At 44.0% G+C, this 18144-nt stretch overlaps 1 protein-coding gene across 8 annotated transcripts in view; it reads right to left on the bottom strand.

The window, feature by feature from the left end:
• SLC8A3 (solute carrier family 8 member A3) overlaps positions 1–18144 on the bottom strand; it is a 151634-nt gene that overhangs the window by 110643 nt on the left and 22847 nt on the right. The window lies entirely within an intron of this gene.

The following is an 18144-nucleotide window of genomic DNA, read 5'->3' as shown; positions in this document are numbered from 1 at the left end:
TATATGTTTTTGTCCACCTGAAGACTAATACAAGTCTTCTGAACATGATCAAGTAGGCTAAGCTAAGCTATCACGTTCTGTGGGTTAGGTGAAATAAATACATTTTTGACTTATGGTATTTGTAACTTACAATGGAATTACATCCCTTGTGATGGGTTTATCAGGATGTAACCCCATCGTAGACTGAGCAGCATCTGTAATATCACCTTTCCTTTGTTGTTTGCTTGCTTGCTTATTTAGTTGGCATGGGAGAGGGTTGGCAGAAGAGGGTACTTTTTTCTTTTGAGGAAAGGAACACAGAAGGCATTCAGATACAATGACTAAGGTTTTAGCCCTAACACAAAGGAAGTCTCTTCAGCCTTAGATGGTGGCAGTAACTGTGACCAGTAAAAACATGGGGGTGTGAGCCAGCCTTTTATCTCCTTCTGCTCAGGAAACAGCTAGTGGAGATTTGAGAGCAGCAGGGTTCACAAAGGGACAAGGTATGCTGGATCCCTCATGTTGAATGAAACACATAAAATTGCCAATATGATTATTATATTTTTGATGTACACAAACAACAATAAATACGATTCAACCAGCTATGTGCAAGCACAAAGCTTAACCAGTGGTTAGACCAGGGCTGGTCAGTGACCAGAACAGGGCAGCAGCAAAGTGTTCTACAGGAAAGAACTTCTAAAGTGGGAAGAGATGCGAGTGAGGCCATGATCAGAGTGTGAATATGACAAGTAGGTGTGTAGAGCCAGAAGGAGCTGTCAGTGATTGCAGTCATGGCTCAACCATGGCAAATTTCAGTTAAGGGCTCTGCACAACTCAAGCCTAACCTGGAATTCCTGACTTGGATTTAGTGACAAGCTGTGTTGTGAAAAGGGGAAGCACAGAGTGGTCAGGGCTGGGGTTGCACCACTGCAGGCTTAGTGTAAGGATCATACACCATAAATGTCCAACACCTGCTGGAGTTCCTGGCACACAGTAAGTACTAAATAAATCACAGTATTGTTTGGCACTTCATTAGGTGACAGGAAACTCCCTTGCTTAGGTAAAATGAAGGCAAGGGTGACTTATCTCCAAATATAGGGATAAAAAAGAAAGGTATAAAGCCCTGATTGGGAAAAGCAGAATCAGGCTGGAGAATAGTTAATTCCTTAGTTACTGAACATCCTCTTCTGGGGATGCGTAGGGAGAGGCAGCACCATCCACAGCACTGTGGGAGAGTCACGGGTCTTGCTCCAGATCACTTGGCCATTAAGAGCAGGGCCCTCCATGTGAAGCAGTCCCGGCCCGACAGGCTTGTGGTTTTCGTCACAGGAGCCCAGAGCTATGGTTCCACTCTGAAGCTGTAATTGTTCTGCTTAAGCTTTTTGATCATCAACAGGCCCCGGGGTGGAAGGTGTGTGTACTCTGGGGTCTGGGAGACGGGTTTAGTGAGAGAGGCCTCGGTATTGCCTACAGGCTGCTCCGAGACATGCCGAAGAGCCCTCTGCAGCTTGTACTGTAATTATTGTAGCTGCTCCAGCCCCACAGTCCCACTGGCAAGTGATTTCACATGTAATTATCCTTGAGACCAGAAAGACTTTGCCCATCCTCCTCCCAGCCCTTCTTCCTCCCACTTCTTTTATTCTCCTTCACTTCTATGTTCCATCTTTCTTTCCCTTCATCTCCAAAACAAGTCCATAAAATCCACGTCAGGATGCAAAGGAGTCAACCTCAAGGTCACCTTCTTCCCTGTCCTGGGGCTGCTCTCTGTTTGGGAGCAGCCTGTCATGTTCCCTGACATCATCGAAAAAAAACCCAGATAATGACATTTCCCTCTACCTTCCTCCAGACAGTACTCTGACTTTCTATCTTTAGATCAACTGTTTCTTCCTAAAAGCTAATCCTGGGATTGGGGAGGGAATACAATTACTGATGGGGGAACCTGAGCAAAACGCTGGCCCAGATAGGTCAAATTGCTGTGACATGTCCAGGATACTAATTACTTAACTAAAAACTAGTACATCATACCCCTGGTGAGGAATTTAGACTAGGCACTATGCTAAATGTTTTATATTGCATAATTGTATTCAATCCTCATAATAACCCTATAAAGTAGGCGCTATTATTAGCCATGTTATGGAAATGAGTAAAGTGAAAGGTTAGATAACTTTCTCTAGCTCAGGTCACCAACAAGTAGCTGGGACTCCAAATCAGCCTGTCTGATAACAAGGCCACATATTTGATCATGCTGCTCTATTACCCCCTGTGTGTATATGGGCTTCCACTCACATTGCTGCTTTCACACTTCTGTTACTGGTGATTTTATTGTGGCAATGATGAGGCAAACTTCTGTCTTCCAGTTCCCTAACATGAACTCAACGCCTCCTACCCTCCTATCACTGCTGCTCTCCTCTCGTCACAGACAGCCATAGCTTGGCTGCCCTTAGGTTGGCCGTGACATCTTCAGCTGTGCCCCAGCCAGGCCTGCCTCTCTTTGCAGAGGAAATCAGTTAACATGCCTGCATTTCGGGATAAACAAGTAACACACCTGTAGCTCAGGACAAGCTTTAAGGCACCAAGGAACTCCAGAGGGAAAGGGGATTTGGAGAATAGGCCCTTTTTTGTCTCCCTAGTCACAAAATGGCTCTTAACTACACAATGGGGCCTTGTTTTCCATGGCCTAGAGTTCAGCCATCGAAAGGGTCAAAAAGCAGAAATGAGCAATGCAGTTCGTGGCTGCCCCTGCCTAGGCTGGAACTTCTGGGCAGTTGTTTAAGAACTATCTGGCCGGGCGCGGTAGCTCACGCCTGTAATCTCCGCACTTTGAGAGGCTGAGGTTGGTGGATCACGAGGTCAGGAGTTTGATTGAGACCAGCCTGGCCAACATGATGAAACCCCATCTCTGCTAAAAATACAAAAAATTGGCCAGGCATGGTGGCAGGCACCTGTAATCCCAGCTACTCAGGTGGCTGAGGCAGGAGACTCGCTTGAACTTGGGAGGCAGAGGTGGCAGTGAGCCAAGATTGTGCCACTGCACTCCAGCCCAGGTGATAGTGTGAGACTCTGCCTCAAAAAAAAAAAAAAGAACTATAAGGAACCAGGGCTAAGGAGATTGGAAGAGAGAAGAGGAGGCCATTATAACAGCTGTAATAAAGTAATGAAACAGATTGGAGTACGGGGCTTAGAGATAGTGGCCATTTATTTTTCAAACCTCATCTACTTGCAAACAGGAATTCAAAAGGTTTACAACTGGAACCCCTATATAACAAAGTTGCTGAATGAGTTCTGGCCTACTCCTGCCTTGAGAACTGTGGGTCAGCGTCCTGAGGGACAAGCAGCACAGAGGTCGCTCTTCTATCAGTCCTATGGACATAGTTGTGAGGCCCTTGACTTGCTATGGAAGGCTGGAGTAGGCATTGTGCAGGTTGTATGTATTAGTTTCCTATGGCTGCTGTGACAAATCGCCACAAACGTGGTAGCTTAAAACAATAGAAATGTATTCTCCCCAACAGGTCTGGAGGCTAGAAGTCCAAAATCAAGTTATCAGCAGGACTGATTCCTTCTAGAGGTCCGAGAGGAGAACCTGTTCCATGCCTTTCTCCAAGCTTCTGGTGTTTCCTAGCAATCCTTTGAGTTCCTTGGGTGCCTCACTCCATTCTTTGTCTTTGTCATCACATGGCCTCTTGTAAGGATACCAGTCATAGGATCTAGGGCCCACCCTAATCTAGTATAACCTCATTATAACTATTGATGGTTACACCTGCAAAAGCCCCATTCCCAGACAAGGTAGTATCCTGTGGTTTGGAGTAGACATACATTTAGGAGGAGGAAGGACACTATTCAACCCAGTACAGCTTGCCAATGGCATTTTGGGCAGATCTCACATAAAGGAAAGGAAAGAATTTGGGTTCCTCAAAAGGAGGGCTCAACTAAACCTGGGCTACTGGTTTCCAGTGGCGTGGGCCGTGGGAAGCAACACCTCCCTGAGCAGTGTTCATGTCAGACTACATTGCACAGAAATGAAGCCCAAAGGAGCAAAGAAAATCATGCAGAGAATTAAGGCAACTTCCCCCAAAACTCAGACAGAGCAGGCACACTTCCCACACCCCACCAACACCTCCACCAATTCATGAGCATCTTACCAGAGAAATCTTAACCAGAGAAATCGGAGCATCTTACCAGAGAAATGTGAACATCTTACCTGAGAAATTCAAATGATGAATTTGTGGGCGAAGTGTGCCACTCTGTCAATCAATCTTATACCCTCTCCCCACAAGACAACATAGAAAACAGGCAAACAACAACAAAAAGTTCAGTCTTTTTTTTTTTTCCCCTCTCCCTTCTAACCCCCTGGTGGGCTGGGAAGATCAAGGGATTTAGCCATGAGAAGAAAAGGGAGCTCTCTCAGCCTCCCGCACATCCAAGAACAATCCTGGGCAGACAGATCTGTATGGCAAAGAGCAGTGCAGGACCAAGAGAGCCCTCAGTTCCCCCAAAGTGGGCCCGTTCTGTCAGTGAGGACTCATTTCAGAGGCATTCGGGAAAGTGCTGCGCAGAACTGTGTCCAATCTGGGCTAAGCAGATTAGTTTCCTCCCAGGAAAAGGTTCTGGGCAGCTGAGCAGGGCAACTCCCTCTGCAGTGGCAGGGGGCTGTCATTACAAGGCCCAGATAAGACATAATTACATGCTCCCTGGAGAGAAGGCTTAATTGAATTACAGGGTGTCTCCTGAGCATCAAAGGCAGCCCAGGCTCAGGGGTAGCTGAGCAGCACAGAAACACCCTCTGAAGAGCTGGTGCCCGGGCAGGGGTCAGGCTGTGGAGAGGCTCAGGGTTGCCAGTGCTCAGAGGGCTCTGTGGATCTTGCTGAAGCTGGGACAGGAGAGGAGGAAGGGCTGAAGAATGCAAAATGGTGGGTGCTCCCTGGTCTTTACGCCTGAGAGCCACATTCCAGTCCCAGGTGCCCCTGGGCTTGCTACAACCTGGTGTGGCACAAAAGCAGAAGAGGTTCCAGGAATTCACTCATTCATTCATTCATTCATTCTGCAGGCATAAATTGTGTCCTGGTGGTGCTTGAGGCACCTTTACTAGAAATGGGGAAGAACCGGGTGCTGCTCTGGTCTAAGGACACAGCTTGCATGGGAATTTACTTACTCCTGAGACTACCTTCTACTTCCATCTGTGTGTGCCCCACAAGCTGAAGCTAATTCATCATTCCTGCTTACCAAGTCCTTCTGAATTGACTAGAGAAGGGGGTTGTGCAAGTCACTTCTAATGATGCCAAACTGAATCCCTGACAAAAGACAAGAAGGGGGTGTTGCCTCTGTGTGTCCACAGCCCTCAGTGGTTCCCGCTTCTATAGTAGCTAGCACATATGCTTGTCTTCCCTACCAACTGTGACTTCCCTGGGGACAGGGACTGTGCCTTTCTTCCCTGTGCTTAGCCCACAGTATGAGCTCCCCAAATGTCTGCTGATTGTACGTTGAGCGATGGACACTCACCCCTCTACCTCTGCTCTCCTGTTGCTTCTGGCCTCCTTGGTCAGCAGGGCTGGCATAGGCTCTCCTGGGGCCGCAGCTGAGGCCCTCCTGCTCTCATCTCATCATTGCCCCGTCTAGCCCTTGATCCTGGCTGCCCTCGGACACCATGGACATGGCATCAAAGGAGGCCCCCTGATCTAAAAACATGGTCCCGAGCCAGCCTCGCCCTGTTACCCAGGCAGCAGGCCAAAGCATCATCTGTCGGTAGTTCCTGGTGATGAAGTGACACACACAAGAATCCTCTGCAGACCAGCTCAGGTGAGGGTAGGTCGGAGCCAGCAGTCAAGCACGGTGAATCCAGATTTCTGAGCTGGGCATTAAGGACTTTATTTGACCCTTGCCAAACTCCCTGGGCCCAGCTGCCCCTATGTTAAAAGGAAAGAAGCCAACACCTTAAGGAAGAAATGTAGACTGCATTCTTAACTTCCTACATATGAGGGAAAGGGAGCCTGCTACTTCCAGCTTCATAACCTTATTCTCATGCTAAAATATGTAACACAATAGAAAGAATATGCAGTTTAAAATCAGAAGATCTAGGGCTAAAATTTTTTTGTATTTTTATTATTAAAGAAATGCATGCTCACGTTAAATATTTAAAAGAGCACAAAGTGTAAAGTCAAAGATTAAAAGTTGTCTTTCCACCCTTCGGACCGTCAGTCCCACTTCCCAAAAGAAATCACTCTTAGAGGTTCTTAACAATGCATTAATACAACATGCAGCCTTTCCACTCCACACCCACCTGAACAACATATATGGCTCCCAAAGCCATCGCACAAGTGAGAATGGCTGCCTCTGCTAACCACTTGCCATGCTGGGTGCAAAATCTTTCAAAGCAAAAGGCCAGAGAAGTACCATGCAGTAGGAAAGGTATAGTCTGCTTAGGACTCAGTTCTTTGCACTTTTTCTCAACTGTACATTATTACTTCTTTTTGCACTTTTTCAAGCACAATCTTATACTGTAAATTTTATCACACCCTTAGATATAATTTAAAACATTATTCTTAATGGTTACATAATTTATGTTTTGTAAATACACTAAAATGATTTTTTCCTTTTATTTTTAGTTGACACATAATAATTATACATATGTATAGATACAGAGTGATATTTTGACACATGTATACAAAGTGATCAAATCAGGGTAATTAGCATATCTATCACCTTAAATATTTATCATTTCTTTTTTTTTTTTTTTTTGAGACAGAGTGTCACTCTGTCACCCAGGCTGGAGTGCAGTGGCGTGATCTCGGCTCACTGCAACCTCTGCCTCCCAGGTTCAAGCGATTCTCCTGCCTCAGCCTCTTAAGTAGCTAGGACTACAGGTGTGTGCCACCATGCCCAGCTAATTTTTTGTATTTATAGTAGAGACGGGGTTTCACCATGTTGTCCAGGCTGATCTCAAACTCCTGACCTCAGGTGATCCATCCACCTCGGCCTCCCAAAGTGCTGGGATTATAGGCGTGAGCAACCACGCCCAGCCGAATATTTATCATTTCTTTGTGAATATTCAGAATCCTGTCTAGTTTTTTTTTTATATACACTAAATTACTGTTAACCATATTCACCCTACAATGCTACAAAACACTAGAACTTATTCCTCTTACATAACTTCACATTGTATCCATTAACCAACCTCTCCCTATCCTCCTTCCCATCCTCTAATAACTACAATTCTACTCTCTACCTTTTTGAGCTCAATATTTTCAGCTCCCACATATGAGTGAGAATATGTGGTATTAGAAGATCAAGGTTTTGATACTTACCCTTAAAAGTCTGTGTTCTCGGGTAAATTACTTAATATTTCTTAGACTCGGAATCAAGTGATCATAGTAACCCTAATGGTATGACAAAATCCTTACATCTTTAAAAGTGGAATTCTATGTTTTCATGCAAATATTAGAAGTTTTATTGTGTAAGAAACATAGCAACAACAATAGTAAGCTTTCTCAGAGGCCTGAATAACAGTGGTAAGGCCCAGGTAACCAAAGCTGTGCCCATTCTTTCCAGCATGTTCTGATCCCCTTACGGAGTTACCATCATCAAAAACAACTTTAAACAATGAGTGCCCAATATTTTCAAAGCATTTTACATCAGTTAAATGTCCTCTGACAGTCGGCCCTTGGCTGTGTTCATTTCTCTCTCTACTCAACCCCCGAAATAGAAAGTTTATATTCTTCCAGCAGTCCACACAGGTTAATTAAAATGTTGTTTCTCTCTGCTTTGGCTATAATTACATTAACTTATCATAATATCACTAGCTATCTTTTGCTGTATTTTATGAGAAAAAAATAGAAATCCAATTATCAGCTAATAACCTAAAACGTGGGTTCTACAGGGAGGGGCAGACCATGAAAAAGGCCTGCGGTGGGGAGCTGGCTTGAGAACCACCTGTCTAGAGTATAAAACTCACTAGGTTAGCAGCGCTTCTGGAAGATTCTAGTCTGATAAAGAAATTATCTACTTCATGTGTCCAACAAGAATTTCTGTCCCTGTGGGTTCATCCAGGGAATTCAAAAAGCTTTTGTGTTATATGTAAGATAAAGAAAAGAGAGACTCAAAAAGGGTTTTCTCATTAGGATTGGCCCAGTATTGAAGAAATAGTGACAATAACTTCATTCTTATGCGTCTCAGTGAAATGGAGACTCCTAGTTTCTTCACTCCATGCAGTTCTTTCTATCTCGAATCCCAGGACTAGGATTGGCAGATATTTGGCCTTTTCTTCTCACATCTACAAGTGAGCCCAGATACAGCCTCACAAGTCCTTTCCAAGATGGCCCCCTGGATGGCCACTACTCACCGACTGGAACTGACACAAAAGGAGGGTCCCTATTTTCCACCCCAGTCCTATGCAATGGGACATGAGCACCCGACACAGCCATACACTGTGCCACATGTAGATGAGGATACTCCAGCTTCTGGGGATTTCCTGGAAAGGCATCAAGTTTGCAGCTCCTAGGATAAAGAGGGGGTGCCTGCTGGCTCTGGCTGAGTCCAGCAGATTAGCTGTCCAGCAGGGGAAGGGTGGGGAGGGAGAGCCTCAGGAGTGCTGTCATTCTATCCCTGGCAGGCATGAGTGGCAGGGAAGCTTTCTGTCTTGCTTTACAGCACAGACTGCTCTGGAAATCCAAACCCAGAAAGAGGCTTTGAAAGTGACTCAGTACCCAAATAGTGTACCTGAAAACAATGGAAGATTATCTTCTGACGCTAGTGTCCTGGAGAGGACAGATCAGAAAAAAAGTAAATGGGGAGAAACAACCCTGGTAGCCTTGAGATATGTGCCACAAGCATCATTCACTAAGAATGTTTTCTGTTGATCTGAGCAGAAGCCAGCTGAATCTTGGCTGCAGAGTCTATAGTGAGCTTGATGCATTTGGGCTGGGGGCTTCTGAAGTGGCTATTTCTCCCATTCTCCAGCCTACTGGCCCAATACAGGTCACTATAAAATCAGTGCTCTCTCTGGGGTGTTGCAGACCTTAGAACGTGTGCCAGTTTGGAGTTGACAGGTGCCTGTCTCACCTGGGACTCCCTTCTAAGTGACACTGTCTACTACTTATAGATAAAACTGTTTAGATAGCTTATCATGGAAATCCCATGGCAACTTCAATTTCCCACTCCATCACTCAGTTATGACAGACTAGATAGGGGAGGGGAAGAGGGTGGGAGAAGGGGGCACTCGACACAGGGCAACCAACTCATTTGTGGTCAGTGGTCTTTGACACGACCAGGTTAAAAAAAAATCAGATTTCTTCCCTTGAAAATTTAAACTAGAAGAATAGAAAGAGCTTTGTGGGTAGGAACAGAAAGCATATATGCAGAAAGGAGCCATGAGCTAGGACTTTGGGGTACCATTGCAAGCTGCAAATAATAAAGAAGGAGCCCACAGAGAGAGAAGCAGAGATGCCAGGAGACAGAAAGCATGTCACCCAGGAGGGAGAACGTTGGAGAGACGAAGCGGTCTCTAGAGCTACCTCAGTCCCCGATGGCTTTCTGATACCAGTCCCAGTCTGTGCTGCCTCCTTACAATTAAACCCTCTCGTCTTCACATACAGGCAGACAAACACTTCATAGTGAAGGCAAAAAGAGCACCACCATGAGTGGTTTGTTTCCTGGGAGATATCAGTCTTCCTGGTGCTATCATGAAGCTAGTTCGTTCTGGCCAAATGACAGGCTTTCTTAAGGGATCCTTTCACGGCACCTTCTTGATCACGTAAAGAAATCATAGATCAGAGAATAGACTGAAAGCAACCCAAGTATAGATACCAATAGTGTGAAGGAAAAGACTATCTGGAATAGGTTAAGATTTAAAGAGGAGACATGGCAAAAGGAATTGAGAAGGGAGGCGCTGAGTGCAAGGAGGAATGAAAGGAAACCCAGCACTAGCCTCTGCAGCACCTAGAGCACAACTAGAGAAAAAGTGGGCGCAGCAAAGAATGTTTAGAAGAGACAGTAAATGTAAGAAAATAGTGTACAAACATGAAGTAGGGTGTAAGAATGGAAATAATGTGAACATCAATGAAGATCTGCAGCCAGGGCACGGTTAGCCCTTGTGATGGTGGCAGAATACATCTGCATCCCCACAACTCAGAAAGACGTTTGGAGATGGAAGTGGGGTTGGTGAAGGTCATGTGGAATACGTGGGGAGAAATCTAAAAGGTTGACAAATCAAGACCAAACAGCCTGGCAGAAGATGGACTGGTATGGAGAGATGGCAGTAGTAGTCATCCATGATCGACAATTTGTTTTGCAGCCATATTCAGAATATTAAGTTACTATTTGGATGTCACTTATTTTGAAAGTACCAACTAAAGAACCTACAATAGAGTGGTTTCTATACACTCTGCAAATAACTGCTTCTTCATGAACCCTACCCACCAAAACGTAACTGAATTGGGTCCATGCAGGGTTAGCCAAGTTGCACCTATGCATGCTAATCCTTAGCTAGGAAGAGTAAGGATGGTTCCAAAATGACAGCTGAACTTAAATATATACACAAATCCAGTTTTCAGAAAAACACATTTTTTTCCATAATAAGTTCCACCACATTCAACTTTAAATTCTCCTCTGCTTATCCAAGTAATTTCTTACTTGGGTCCCCAGTAAGTGGTAGGAGTGGAAATAGAATTCCTATGAATGATAACTCTCACGCCATATGAAAATATTTGTCTAGTGCTTCCCTCCACGGTTATTTAGCAAAATCCTCAAAGCATTTGATTCTTGAAAAATGCTTCTAGAATGTGCAGAATTTAAATATGGGGCTGTGCTCTATTTGCAGATCAAGGAGCTCTCTTTCTTCAACTAACAATGTCACTGGCTCTATGCCAGGTCTTCAAACTTTCAAACTGGGTTATGGAAGCACAGCTTAGTTACTCTTTTGAAAACCAACAATAAGGGGCCAGGTGCGGTGGTTCATACCTGTAATCCCAGCACTTTGGGAGGCCAAGGTGGCTGGATCACCTGAAGTCAGGAGTTGGAGATCAGCCTGGCCAACATGGCAAAACCCCATCTTTACTAAAAATACAAAAATTACCCAGGCATGGTAGCATGTGCCTGTAGTCCCAGCTATGCAGGAGGCCGAGGCATGAGAATTGCTTGAACTCGAAAGCAGCGGTTGCAGTGAGCCCAGATCACGCCAATTCACTTCACTTCACTCCAGCCTGGGCAACAGAGCAAGACTCTGTCAAAAAAATAAAAAAAAAAACCCAAACACAAAACACTAAGGAAACATCTTGAATAAGTGAAAGACCACAGCTCTGACCTCCTCTATCTTCCTCCTGGAGTTGACAGGGCCTAGCTAAAGGGTGGAGAAGGAATGAGTGCTCATGTCCCGTCCAAAAACCTTTGGGAAGTTGATGAAAAGTTGGACAGCCAGAAAGAGTCATCCTCATTTACCTGCCTTGCTTTGCTCACCTTGCTGTCATTCTTTTGAGTGGATGAGGAAACCGGCCTTAAGACCCAGAAGAGTCCAGAGAAAGTAAGCTACGCCCATGGCAGGATCCCCACCTGCATCCCCTTATTATTGTTGCCTGAAGTTCCGATTAGCACCTTCCCAAGCAGTGCCCAGGAGAGCCTGCTTTGAGGATGAGACCCATTCATTTTTGAAGTGGCTATTCCTGTGATCATCTCCAACCACAGTGTGTCTTTTTTAACCCACACTGGCATTCTCCCCGATGGGATCTCCAACTCTGCACCTCTGAGTTTTCTCATACTATCGGCCCTTCACATCCATGGGCGCCACCAACCGCAGGTTCCACCAACCAACTGTGGGTGCCACGAGTAGAAAATATTTGAAAAAATAAAATATAAAAAAGGATAATACAAATTAAAAAAGCAATACATTAAAGCAACTATTTATGTAACATTTACATTGTATTCGGTATTATAAGTAATCTAGAGATGATGTAAAGTATATGGGGGGCCGGACGTGGTAGCTAACGCCTGTAATCCCAGGTTTTTGGGAGGCCAAGGTGGGTGGATCACTTGAGGTCAGGTGTTCGAGACCAGCCTGGCCAACATGGTGAAACCCTGTCTCTACTAAAAATACAAAAAGTAGCCAGGCGTGGTGGCATGCGTCTGTAGTTCCAGCTACTTGGGAGGCTGAGGCAGGAGAATTGCTTGAACCTGGGAGACAGAGGTTGCAATAAACGAGTGACAGCCTGGGTGACAGAATGAGATTCTGTCTCAAAATAAATAGATACATAAATAAAGTATATGGGAGAGAATATGCCTAGGTCATATGCCAAATACTGTGCCATTTTATACCAGGTACTTGAGCATCTGAGTATTTTTGGTATCCTTGGAGTAGTTCTGGAATCAATCTCTTGTGTATATTGAGGAATTATTATTCTGGAGAGCAAACCAATGTGAGCAGACCAGGGCAGGGGCACTGGATACTCTGCTGCACATGGTGTGGGACTGATTTAGGTAGAAGGAGAATTGCTGATCCAGTGTTGCCAGGGGATACCGCGTGCCTAGTCCCTAAAACAAATTAACCAGGAGGGCTCTGGACTTCCTGGAGAGTTTTGCAGACGTGATAGGGTCTCCACAGAACTTGGGGTGTTTTATGGATCCTGGAGTTGGAATATGTCATGCTTTGACATATTCTTTGACAGTCTCAGTAATTAAGAAGAAAAGAGACCAAAAAAAAAAAAAAAAAGACATTTCATCAGGACCTGGGGCCCTTCGGGACACAATAGCTAAAGCTTCTGCTAAAAAGTCTACATGGCATGTCCAGGCATGGTGGCTCACGCCTGTAATCCCAGCACTTTGGGAGGCCGAGGCGGGTGGATCACAAGGTCAGGAGATCGAGACCATACTGACTAACATGGTAAAACCCCATCTCTACTGAAAAAACAAACAAACCAACAAATATATATATATATTAGCCGGGCGTGGTGGCAGGTGCCTGTAGGCCCAGCTACTCGGGAGGCTGAGGCAGGAGAATGGCGTGAACCCGGGAGGCGGAGCTTGCAGTGAGCTGAGATGCGCCACTGCACTCCAGCCTGGGCGACAGAGCAAGACTCCACCTCAAAAAAAAAAAAAAAAAAAAAGGTCTACATAGCCTTCAATTATTCCTTTGGGCCTGGAAAGCAGGCAATTGTGGTTGAGCAATCCTACTGGAAATGCCTCACTGTACTGCTGAGTATCCCCATTCAACAACTGGCTCAGAAATGGAGTCCCTTCTTCAAGACAAATCTGTGCCAAGTACATAGCTCCACCGAGGATTTCAGGAAGCCACAGTTGTAGTGGCTGTCTACCTAAAGAGAAGGAGGGCTTTTGCTACTGCCACCGAAGGCAGAAGGAAAGAGAAAGAGAGGGATGTTGGCCAAGGGAGAGATGTCACCGCCTCTACTTGACTCTCATCCACCATGAGCTTGCAGCCTGTGACTCTCTCAAGCACAGAAAGGGTATTCTAGAGGCAAATCATCTCCCTCTGTGGCCAGAAAGGGACTATCTTAAAACCTTGCTAAGCCAAAGAAAAAGAAAACAAAAAATCGATTGTGTTTTAGTTAAATTGGAGAATGTGCAAATTGTATCCTGGAACACTCCAGATTTTTATAGATTTTTTTTTTTTTTTTTTTGAGACGGAGTCTCGCTCTGTCACCCAGGCTGGAGTGCAGTGGCGCGATCTCGGCTCACTGCAAGCTCCGCCTCCCAGGTTCACGCCATTCTCCTGCCTCAGCCTCTCCGAGTGGCTGGGACTACAGGCGCCCACCACCATGCCCGGCTAATTTTTTTTTTGTATTTTTAGTAGAGGCGGGGTTGCACCGTGGTCTCGATCTCCTGACCTCGTGATCCGCCCGCCTCGGCCTCCCAAAGTGCTGGGATTACAAGCGTGAGCCACCGCGCCCGGCGATTTTTATAGATTTTTACAGAAAGATTTCTTGGGGTTAAAACATTACAGAGAAAGCATCCCTGGAAGGGAATGGTCTGCATTATTTTGAAAATTTTTATTATTTCATGGAACAAGGCCTAGCCTGAAGTTTACCAGCACTGCCTAAAAGATGTTCCAACTATGCCTGTCACCTTTTCTCGATTCAGATAAAGACTTTAAAAAAAATTTCCATGGGCTCAATATTTTCCTTCCTGAACAGTTCAAGGTGAACCAAAAGATTAAAAATAGTCCATAATATATTATTATTCTTAGTTAAGACATTAGTCACATAGTACTCCCGGACTCTCACTTCCAGAGCATTTTTTACCCAAGAATTGCCATATTCTTTTCAAAGTTAACATTTTATTGATGGATAAAAATAAAATGGAGAAGCCTAAGATGGGAAAGGGCAGAGAGAACATTGAATTGGCAGCTTCTAAAGTCCTTTCCAACCCTCACTTTCTAACGTCCTTTCCAACTCTAACTTTCTATCACAGCTAGCCATGTGATCTTGGATAAGTTACCTTCCCTTTCTGAATTTCATCTTCATAATTTAAAAAATGGGAGGTCAGATACCTTCGAGCTTTAACATTCTGATTTGGTTGGAGAATGTGCAGCACAGCCAATATGCTCTTTTTCTTTGGAGGAGGTCTGTGCTATTTAATTATAATAGGTCTTGGCATGTACATATTTGACATCTGTGGCTTTGACTATTCCCGGAGACATCAAAGGTCCAAGAGCTGCAATAATCTGTTATTTTGCAAAGGCGTGCTGAGAGCCTGAGATATAGGAGCCAGTCACTTGTTTAATGAGTGAAATTAGTGTGCAGGCAGAACCCATACCTCTGTGAGGTTTTGTCATTGTATGCTACAGTCTTAAAGGCCATAATTCTCAAGAAGTGACTATAGTGATGGTTGCAAAGGTGAGGATTCTTCTGGATCATGAAGACATCAATAATATCCCTCTTAAATGTTAAGGGTTTATTGTAATATGGATGTAAATTAATCATGTACCTATCCCCGCTTCACCTCTGTCACTACTACATCCTTAATAAGGGTTAATTTAGAATCTTCAGTGGTACCACACACATTGCAGGGAGCTTTCATTGCTCCTTTATTCAATCCATCTCAGCCATACCACTTCTCCCACGTTCCTTGACTTGTCTGTACCCTCTGATCCTCTCCACTTGACAGTAAGATCCTTGAGGGCTGAAATGTCAGCTTGTCTTATTCATTTATTTAACCCCAGTGCCTAGTAATATAGCTAGTACGTAGCAAATATTTAACAAATGTTTGTTGAATGACTGAGCACCATCTATGAAAAGGCACTGTGCATTTTTTTCATATTTATATTTAGTATTCCCTTGAAGGATAGGGAATATTATTTCTGTTGTCCAACAAAAACCTGGTACTCAGAAAAGTGATGTGAACTTGTTAAAAGTTACTGGTGAGTGATGGATTCACATCTGCTTTCATATTCCAAAGCTTGTGCTTTTCCATTCTTCCATGCTACTAAAAGCACCTTTGAAAAAGTAAAGCATAAAACCAAACATGTGAATTCGTGGATCCTATATTATTGATAGAGCACAGGCCTGGCCTCAACTTAATTATATTTAGGGGAGTATAGTGAGGGCAGATTTTCAATACTACCAGGCTTGGTAGGCAAATAAAGCTACACAAAGAGGGAGAGATTAGAAAGCAGATGTTCCAACTTTGTCCAAGTACCCTGAAGGTATCCATTTCAGTTTCCAGACTGGTATGGCAATTAGCACAGCCTCTGGATTCTTGCTAAGTTGGGTTCGAAAGTTGGAATTAAAGAGCAAACAAACATTATTCAATTAAGCAAGTTGTTTGAAAAACCACTTCTTTGCTGGGTCTCCTGATTTGGTCAAGAGCTTCAGAACCTTTCACCTCTAAGTTGGGGCCAGCAGCATCCAGAACTTGTTAGAAATGCAGAATTTCAATCCCTCCCCTAGACCTCCTGGATCCTAATCTACCCTTCAGTGAGATCCCTAGATGATTGAGCAACACATTAAAATTTAAGAAGCAAGACTGCAGAGGATATTCTAAGGTCCTTTCTAGATCTAATATTTTATGAGTTTAGGTAAGTACTCTTCATAGTAACCCCAAACTGGCATGCTCATTACTTAGGGTCACACAAAGGGCCAAGTAACCTAAACAACTCCACAATGTCTTCTGAAGAATATTGTTAATTCATCAATATTACTATGAAGAGTCTTGTTTCCTGAGCATATACCGTGTACCAGGTACACTGCATGCAATATGTTGAATCATCATAATGGCCCTGCAAGAGAGATATTATTATCCCCATTTTGCCAATGAGGAAATAATTTCATAGGTTAATAAAATTTCCCCAAACTACATTGTTAAATCAGTAGTGGAGCCAGAATCCTAACCCAGAGTACTTAGAACCCATGATTTTTCTGCTCCATAATACCGTCTCTAGTTGTAAAATTGCAATTTAAAATATCAAGAATAGGGGTGCCACGGGAGAACAGATGAGCAGGTTTTGGACTCATTATTCTGCAATGAATGAAGTCTAAAAAACAAATGAAAAGGGATGGATGGGAACATAGATTTGTTCACAAAACCCTAGAATATCTAGGCCAGAATCTCAAACTTTTGGAGGTTGACATACCTTTAGAACGAGTATCACCCAGAAGTGATAATTTGCGAGGCTTATTTGCACCAAGATATTATACAAACTGAAAACGCAAATGAGTTTGAGGAAGGTTTAGTCATATTCAGAGACCCTAGGTGCATAATTGATTATTAATAGAATGAGGAAATTAATAGAATGAACTAAGCCTCTGATCTCTGAAAAACTACCTATCCGTGCCATGGGTAGAAAGGGTTCTGAATCAGAAGAACCACAAGTCTGTCAAATTATGGCAAATTTTGTGGCCTTAATGTCATTTAATGCCTTACCATATCTTCTTCCACACTGACATCACCATAATCATGTGAAATTCCATGGAGTTTGTTTTCCCAGTGAAGCCCTGTCCTTCATTTGTATGTATAAACACTGACCCCGGAGTACATATAAATGGATAGTATTCTCCGGAAGGCACAGGTTTCTACTTAGGTTAACAAATGATTATCCTTCCCAGCAAAATGACTAAACAGAGCTCTAATAAATCAATTTGTCAATGGCCATTTTCCTTCAGGAGACAATATCCCCTGATCCATTTTTGGCGAGTGCAAATATGACCTACACTGAGTGCTTATGTCTATGGTTCAGAAAATCTTAGAGCTGGAAGGAACTGCAAAAACGACTGACCTTGCCTCCAGACAAGGAAAGTGTTGTCATTCCCAGTTTGCATATGAGAAAGTTTAGTTCCAGAACCACTAAATGACCTGCCCCAAGTCACATTATTAGGAAGGGATTGAGTAAGAACAGATGCAGGATCCCCCGGGTCACTCAGTTCTGTCACCAGCAGTGCCCAGCTCTTTTTGAGCTCTGTCTCATGGCTGGACCTGGGCAGAAGCACTCCTAGGACACCTCTCCCTAGCTTCTATGGCTCCCCACTTTTCCATGAGTTCCTTCCTCCTCCTCTTCTAGAGGTTGTATGGCTTCATTTCCCACTGAAGGTATAATTAGCAGGTTCTTGAAACATTAGACACCCCCCACACACAACTTCCTATATCCTCCTTTTACTTTTCACACCATCTCCTGCCACTGCTTATTATTTGTGGATATCTTCAGTCATTCAGAGGAAGTTCCCGTTTCTCATCTCCACCCTTCTAGGCCACCCAGGAAAGTCTACTTTCTCATAAGCTACAAATCCTGAGGAAAGTCATTCTGCTTTCCCTTTTAAAGCTATCCAACTGGAAAAAGGACAGAATATCCAATTTGCAAGAGGGTTCAATGGGCAGAGGCCTTCGGGTAATAGAGGTGACCGAAGTGTAATATCCACAGTTTCTGAAGGGCTGAATGGGGCAGTAACCCAAGAAGAGGTATTTCAGGAGAGTCCTAGACTGTGAAAAGAGATGACTACACAGAAGAGATATTTCCTCCCACAATTCCTGGGATGTTTCTCCTTCACTGCTTCACCAGATTTTGGAGCTTAGACCTGTGACTGAAGACAAGTAGCCACTGCCCTGGGAGCTCTGCTTCTCCAAGATACTTTCCAGTATCCAAGCCATACTGACTCAATTCAGCTAGGCTGGGCAAGCCTCACACCGTTAAATAGTCTATGGTCATTTAAAAAGATTGCCAAATTTCTATCAATTTTGCAA

Source organism: Symphalangus syndactylus, chromosome 8, assembly GCF_028878055.3.
Source record: "Symphalangus syndactylus isolate Jambi chromosome 8, NHGRI_mSymSyn1-v2.1_pri, whole genome shotgun sequence".
NCBI lineage: Eukaryota > Metazoa > Chordata > Mammalia > Primates > Hylobatidae > Symphalangus > Symphalangus syndactylus.
Note: the sequence above shows the minus strand (reverse complement) of the source record. Positions and strands in the feature narration are given on the sequence as shown.